Below are 8,936 nucleotides of genomic sequence, written 5' to 3' on the forward strand. Positions count from 1 at the left end.
CTCCCTTTACACAACACAAGATAATAATAATAATAATAATAATCTCATCTCATTATCTCTAGCTGCTTTATCCTGTTCTACGGGGTCGCAGGCAAGCTGGAGCCTATCCCAGCTGACTACGGGCGAAAGGCGGGGTACACCCTGGACAAGTCACCAGGTCATCACAGGGCTGACACATAGGCCAAGTTTACATTAGACCATATCTGTCTCGTTTTCTTCGCGGATGCACTGTCCGTTTACATTAAAACGCCTGGAAACGCCGGGAAACGGGAATCCGCCAGGGTCCACGTATTCAATCCAGATCGTGTCTGGTCCGGTGCTGTGTAAACATTGAGAATACGCGGATACGCTGTGCTGAGCTCTAGCTGGCGTCGTCATTGGACATCACTGTGACATCCACCTTCCTGATTCGCTGGTGTTGGTCATGTGACGCGACTGCTGAAAAACGGCGCGGACTTCCGCCTTGTATCACCTTTCATTAAAGAGTATAAAAGTATGAAAATACTGATGCAAATACTGCCCATTGTGTAGTTATGATTGTCTTTAGGCTTGCCATCCTTCCACTTGCAAGTGGTAAGTGACGCGCATGCCCGATATGCACTGGGATCACACACACAGCGGCTCAGTCCCGAATCACTGCTCGTGCGCTTCACTCGCGCGCTTTGTGAGCTGCGCAGGGCCGGAATGCGCACCCTCCAGAGGGCACTCGCTGTTCAGGGCAGAGTGATTTGGAGCGCAGGATGCCTGCGGAGCCGAGCGTATCCGTGTATTGGCGTTGCTGTGTGCACGCGAATTGTGTATTGGCGTTGCTGTGTGCACGCTAATCGTTTTAAAAACGTTAATCTGATGATCCGCTGATACGGTCTAATGTAAACCCCACCATAGACACAGACAACCATTCACACTCACATTCACACCTACGGTCAATTTAGAGTCACCAGTTAACCTAACCTGCATGTCTTTGGACTGTGGGGGAAACCAGAGCACCCAGAGGAAACCCACGCGGACACGGGGAGAACATGCAAACTCCGCACAGAAAGGCTCTCGCCGGCCATGGGGCTCGAACCCGGACCTTCTTGCTGTGAGGCGACAGCACTAACAACTACACCACTGTGCCGCCCCAATGATAATAATTTTTTTAAAAATCCTACAAGAGAAAAAAAACTGAGTAAAAAAATAAAGTGCCCTGTGCCTCATGCTACAGATAGAATAACAGTCAATGGGAGTGATAGAGAGTGGAGGCGGCAGTGTTGAATGTATTGTTCATGAGTCTGATGGCCTGTAGGTAAAAGCTGTTTGTGAGTCTTGTTGTCCTTGATTTCACACTCCTGTAGTGTCTCCCTGATGGCAAAAGTGTGAAGAGACCATGCTGTAGATGTGTACTTTCCATAATAATGCTGTTGGCCCTCCTAATGACCCTGGAGTGAAGGGAAGACTGTTCAAGAGATAAATTGTGCCGTTTTTATCACCCCCCTGTAGAGCCTTCCTGTCCTGAACAGAGCAGCTTCCATGCCACACTATGATTGATATGGTGATGACACTCTCAACTGTACATCTGTAAAAGTTGCTGAGGATTTTGGTTTACATGCCAAATTTCCTCAGCTTTCTCAAGAAATACAGTCTCTGCTGTGATTTCTTTACAAGCTGAGGTCCTCACTAATATACAGTACTGTGCAAAAGTCTTAGGCATCCTATTTTTTCAAACAAACTTTGTTATAGATTTCTATTTTATGACTTCTACATTATCGAGTCAGTACAAAAACATTTTAGAGTCCAAACGTTCGTTTTCCAGCACAAAATTAAATGTTACAGAAAAAAAAATTGTATCCAAGCAGCATATTACATAAGAGACCACTGTTCAGATTAAAAAATAAAACATAATGGAGGCTGCTGGGTTTTGCTGCAAAATGAAGAAGCGAGTGTGACAGTCCAAGTGTCCAGAAGAACTGGGGCTGCTTCTGTTTTATTTATTACGGCTTACTGCTGTTTATAGTATTTTTTTTTAATGTTGAAACATTTAGTTTCACTACTTTTTAAGCCATTTTTGTTCTACAGCATTTCTTTACATGTGCCTAAGATGTCTACACAGTAGTTACTGTAGGTTCTGAGGAATCTAAAGGTTTTCAGCTCTCTCTCACCGATGTATTTTGGGGCGATCTGCTCCTTCCTCCTCCTCTTCCTAGGATCAATAATCATCTCCTTGGTCTTGTCTGAATTTAAGGAGAGATTGTTTTCCTGAAACCAGGCCACCGGTCCTGCCACTTCTCTTCTGTACACTGTCTCCTCTCCCCCAGTGATCAGTCCAATGACTGTGGTGTTGTCTGAGAACTTTATGACTTTATGATGCTGGTGCTAGTCTGGGAGGCCACGCAGTCATAGGTGAAGAGTGTATATAACAATGGACTCAGCACGCAACCCTGGTTGGGTCCCTGCACTCACAATTCTGATGCACAATGTCCGGTTTCTGACTCTGACTGTCTGGAGTCTGTCTGTCAGGAAGTTCAGCACCCAATTGCAGAAGGAAGGTGTCAATCCAAGGGTAAGGAGATTTTCAAAAAGTCTGTGTGGTATGACTGTATTGAATGCCAAGCTGTAATCAATGAATAGCATCCTCACATATGTGTCCTTACCCTCTAAATGTGTGAGGGCTATATGTACACCAGCATTGACAGCATCACCAGTAGACCGGTTCTGTCGATATGCAAATTGTAAAGGGTCCAAGGTGGCTGGGATTGTCTTTTTTATGTGGGTCATAACTATCTTTTCAAAACACTTCATCACAATTGAGCTGAATGCAATGGGACAATAGTCATTCAAGCAGGTCACAGTGTTTTTCTTTGAGAAGGGCATGATAATGGTGGTCTTAAAGCAGGTGAGCACTGAGGCCTGGGTGAGGGACGGACTAAAAATGGCCATGAACACATCAGCCAACTCCACCAAACAAACCCTGAATGCCCGCCCAGGGATGGTTGGTGTTGAGGGCCTCAAAGTGAGCACAGAACTCGTTCAGCTCATCTGGAAGTGTGAGTTTGCTGGTTATAACCACCTGGCTCTTCTGCAACAAGCAAATATGACTGACAGAAGAATTCTCCAGAAGAACTGTGACAGGTTCTCCAAAATGCTTAGAAAAACTTACAAGCCAGCATTTTTAAAGACGAAGGATGATCATGTAAAATATTGACACTGTTTATTGCTGTTTACTGCATTTTATAGTAATATTAGTATAGTACTGTATATAGTATTAGTTTTAGAAAATGTTTTATTTCATAATTTTTGAAGGCATTTTTGCTTTACAGCATGTAAACAGTATATATTTACATATACCACACCTGAAATCTACATGTTTCTTTTGGCCTATACTTATTCTTCCTTTGGCTTATAATTCTTACTAAATTAGGCAATTCCATAAATATTGGCACCTTCATAAACATGAAGAGTTTCTTCCTTCAGTGCCTAGCCAGGTTGGAGACACTGATAGAGGGATATTGGTTTTCATGCAGGAAAATTTTAAGCTCTTTTATATAATGATTCACCCATCTCACCATTTGATTCGATTCACGATACTGGGTTCACGATTGGATTTTCCCATGATATTTTTTGAAAAAAAAAAGAAAATTTTATTACCAAAAAAATTGATCATTTTTCTTTCCTATTCTTTATCAACTTAAATATTCCTTTTTTATTAAAATTAAAAAAAAATTATGTTTCACTTGCTTAATAACCAACAATAATTATTTACTGACATTTGTAAAGTTTGAAATAAAATACAATAGCCTATTAACTAAAATATTCCTTTTATTAAAAATGAAAAAGTTATTAACAAATAAGCCTTTTCTTAATAAACTCTTATAAACATTTGTACTCCCTCCATTTGCTTCTCTTTTCTTTAGCTTTCAGCAGTATGTAAAAACAGAGCTCTGATTTCTTGGTAAATTTATTTGTACAATCAATCACACAACAGCTCTTTCCCATTTTACATCTGTTTTATGTGTGTTTTCATGATATTAGAGCTGTGTTACTTCCAACAATGGTGAAGTCATATGCATTCCTGCTATTGTACATTACGTACAGCCCTCTGCTGTCTAAAGATCACAGTTACAGTTAAGAAAAACTAAGAGATTATGCAGCCAGATAATAATAATAATAATAATAATAATAATAATAATAATAATTCATTTTTGCTTCATTGATTCAAAACATCATAAATTTGTATCACCATTTATTGTTCCATGATATATTGTTGCATGCCTACACTTTTATATTCTTAGGCATGGGAAAGTCTTTTCATTCTGGCAAAGCCAACCTGGTCATGGTGTAAAATATCCTGAATTTGTGATACAATTACTGCAAGGTGATTTCAATGTTTGAGATATTTGGGATCATATATTTTGAAAAGTTCCATCTGTGGCTAGATCTTAACCTTCTTGAAGAGGCGACCACATGTCTGGCTAAAATTTGGGCAGTAGTGGCTCAATGGCTAAGGCTCTGATTTATTGATCAGAAGGTTGGGAATTCAAGCCTCAGCACCACCAAGCTACCACTGTTTGACCCTTGAGCAAGGCCCTTAACCTTCTCTGCTCCAGGGACATCATATCATGGCCGACCCTGTGCTCTGACCCCAGCTTCCTAATAAGCTGGGAGATGTGAAGAAAAGTATTTCACTGTGCTGTAATGTACATGTGACAATAAAGTCATATATACTTGTTTCTCTTCTAAAATATCCTGTTGCTTAGCAGAATTTGTGATGCTACTAAACCTCACAAGAACCCCTGGACCCCTAATCATAAAACAGCATCCGTGATCTATCCCTTTAATTTAAGTTTTATATTTTTGACTCTGGGCAGTGTAGTGGTTAGTGCTGTTGCCTCACAGCAAGAGGGTCCGGGTTCTAGCCCCGTGGCCAGCGAGGGCCTTTCTGTGCGGAGTTTGCATGTTCTCCCCATGTCCGCGTGGGTTTCCTCTGGGTGCTCCAGTTTCCCCCACAGTCCAAAGACATGCAGGTTAACTGGTGACTCTAAATTGACCGTAGGTGTGAATGGTTGTCTGTGTCTATGTGTCAGCCCTGTGATGACCTGGCGACTTGTCACCTGCCTTTTGCCGTAGTCAGCTGGGATAGGCTCCAGCTTGCCTGTGACCCTGTAGAAGGATAAAGCGGCTACAGATAATGAGATGAGACATCCATCCATTATCTGTAGCCGCTTATCCTGTCCTACAGGGTCACAGGCAAGCTGGAGCCTATCCCAGCTGACTATGGGTGAGAGGCGGGGTACACCCTGTACAAGTCACCAGGTCATCGCAGGGATGACACATAGAGACAAACAACCATTCACACTCACACCTACCGTCAATTTAGAGCCACCAATTAGCCTAAGCTGCATGTCTTTGGACTGTAGGGGAAACCGGAGCACCCGGAGGAAACCCACACAGACACAGGGAAAACATGTAAACTCCACACAGAAAGGCCCCTGTCGGCTGCTGGGCTTGAACCCAGGACCTTCTTGCTGTGAGGCGACAGTGCTAACCACTACACCACCATGCCACCCCGCTATTTTTGACATATGTTTTTTAAATAACCTTTTGAAAAAGAATAAGTTGTTCCTATAGGAATGATTTTGTTAGAGGTATGTATTTTCCAACTGTTTGAAAATTTGAACCATTATGTGTAATTGTGTGTGTGTGTGTGTGTGTGTGTGTGTGTGTGTGTGTGTGTGTGTGTGTGTGTGTGTGTGTGTGTGTATAATCATTTTTGCCCATTCTCTCGAACGGTTCAATAATTCTGTGAATAAACTGGCTGGAAAAAGTTGCAGTCTTTCATCAAGTTAGTGTTTATACTGTTCATGGAAGTTCATAGGTGACAGAAACTAACAATTCCTTTGATGTGGCTTAAGAATTCTGCTCTTTCGTGGTGTGTGTCGACCCCTAGTGGAGAATGCTGAATATACACTCCTGGGGGAAAATAGGAGGGGGCTAAACCCAATGAGTGTCAGTTGGGGTTTGGCCCATTTTTCCCCCAGGAGTGTACTTTTAAGGGGTTGAGCTTAAAAAACAAGCAAAAAAAAAAAACACTGTTTGTGTTATTTGTAGCACTGTAGAATGTCTCCATTCCATCAATCTTGTGATCTAAATTAATTACAACTCCAGTGAAATGTTTTAGTTGTCAAGTTTTCTATTAAACAAAAGCTGAGCATAGATTGACCTTATAAAGGCTCCTGAAAACAAGTTCCTGTTAACAAAATCTCACTTAAGTTTTATGTATTATTTTTTAATGTCTTGAAATAATTTTATAACAGAGGAAACAACGAAACACAATGATTAAAATAGAAGGAAAAATGTCAAGCACCTCAATGAGCACCCTGATGATGACAAGAGTAAACATTTTAAAATCTCGATCAGTCTGATGGTAAAGTGGTCTTGATGAGTAAACTTTAGCACTTTAGCACCAGTGAAGTAACACTGCCAACCTAGTGGTTTAACACAAGTGTAAAGCAGCAAAGTATGCAGAAAATACATTAATGTAAAATTAAAAAAAAAATGCATTCTGCTATATATTTATGCAAATATACCCTCACCGGCCACTTTAATAGGAACTTGTTCTTGATTCTAAGATTCCTGTTCTTGGCTGGCAGGAGTGGAACCCAATGTGGTCTTCTGCTGTTGCATGCTGAGATGCTTTTCTGCTCACCACGGTTGTAAAAAGTTGCTATGAGTTACTATATACTTCCTGGCAGCTCAAACTAATCTGGCCATTTTCCTCTGACCTCTCTTATCAATAAGATGTTTCCATCCACAGAATTGTTGCTCAGTCAATGTTTTTTTGTTTTTCGCACCATTCTGTGTAAACTCTAGAGACTGTTGTGTGTGAAAATACCAGGAGATCAGCAGTTTCTGAAATACTCAAACCAGTCCATCTGGCTCAAACCAACACCCATGCCACAGTGAAAGTCACACTTTGAGATCACAATTTTTCCCATTCTGATGTTTGAAGTGAACATTAACTGCAGCTCTTGATTTGTATCTGCATGATTTGATGCATTGTCCTGCTGTCAAGGGATTGGCTCATAAGATAACTGCATCAAATAGCAGGTGGATGGGTGTACCTAATAAAGTGGCCGGTGAGTGTAAATAGGAAAACCCATGCTCATGATACTTGACTGGTAGTTTAAACAATCTTGCAGTGAATGATTATCGATCATTATTTTTTAAAAAATAAACAAGTAGTGCTATTGATCTGTATTATACTTTAAAAATGCCAACATTTTGTAAATGTTCAACTAATTAAGTAATGAAGTATGTATTTTCAATGACTATGCTTTTTGATTGAGAGAAATCTCGCACAAATATTGGGACAATGATAAAAAAAATCATTCTGTCTATCATCCAGAACACACAGTGTACTTCTGTAGTAGAATCAGAGCGAGATCTCAAAGTGCTACTGGGCAGGAGTGGAGACGGCTACACTAGAGAGAAACTAAAGAACAGCATACAGTCTAAATAATCAACACTATCCACACATAAAATCTTATATATAGGAAAGACTGAAACCATAGCACCTTTAAAAATTTGCGGTCTTCATCAGACAGAGCACCTTTGCCGTAGGTATAGGCAGGAATGGGCAGTATTTATGATACATGTATTTCAAATACCTACAGTATTTCAAATACAAAATAGGATTTTATAATTTGTATTTGATAGGGTCGATGAAAATGGCTTCATATTTTGTATCAAAATAATTTAGTGTTTTGTATTTTTTAGAGTTTAAAAATACTGTGAAATACTTTCTGTGAGATGTCTATGTGATGACATCATAAAGTTGCCCAGTAAGTAAATTAGTTGCCCAGGCTTGTTTTTATTGTTGTATCTGATCTACATTTAGTATTTAGCCTTTTTGGAGATGGAACAAATGTTTTTACTCAGTTGTGAATATGTATGCATCCTTTAAACTCACTTTCTGCAGCTCTCAATATGTTCAGTGGTTAGAGTGACTGTGTTTCTGGTTACGTTTAAAATGAAAACATCTCATTATCTGTAGCCGCTTTATCCTGTTCTACAGGGTCGCAGGCAAGCTGGAGCCTATCCCAGCTGACTATGGGCGAAAGGCGGGGTACACCCTGGACAAGTCGCCAGGTTATCACAGGACTGACACATACAGTAGACACAGACAACCATTCACACTCCCATTCACACCTACGCTCAATTTAGAGTCACCAGTTAACCTAACCTGCATGTCTTTGGACCGTGGGGGAAACCGGAGCACCTGGAGGAAACCCACGCGGACACGGGGAGAACATGCAAACTCCACACAGAAAGGCCCTCGCCAGCCACGGGGCTCGAACCCGGACCTTCTTGCTGTGAGGCGACAGCGCTAACCACTACACCACCATGCCGCCCTATGAAAACATATGAATCATTTTAAAATTGTTGATTAAGTGTTAAAATGTTTGTTTTCAACTTCCTGATAGGTGTCCAATGGTTGATAATGATTACTAAATGACTGCAGTCTAATTGAAGTAGCTGTTTGGTGCATACCATTGCATGAATGACAGCCTGACGCATAATTTATTATTATATTTATGATTAACAAATAAATGATGAATTAATTACTTAGAAACTACTTGCTATGGATAAAGGTGCTATCAGTTGTCTGCTTATGAATGGCTTGTTTGTCATTTTGCCAATGCAGAGGAGGTCCTTCATTACCAAACACCAAGTAACTCGATTATGATACAATTATGAGTCATGAACAAACTGTTAGTTAAACAATAACCTGTTGGTTATTTTCAAACTAACCTTGATCTGTGGCTGTGGGATAGAACAGGCAGGTCAAAATATTTGATCTGTTGACTGGTTGCATGTGCCAGGTTTATGGCAGGCCTCAATAGGCAGAGAAAAGCTTTGGCTCTCAAACATCGTCCACTTAATCAACCGAGTGAGTGTAC

Source organism: Neoarius graeffei, chromosome 3, assembly GCF_027579695.1.
Source record: "Neoarius graeffei isolate fNeoGra1 chromosome 3, fNeoGra1.pri, whole genome shotgun sequence".
NCBI lineage: Eukaryota > Metazoa > Chordata > Actinopteri > Siluriformes > Ariidae > Neoarius > Neoarius graeffei.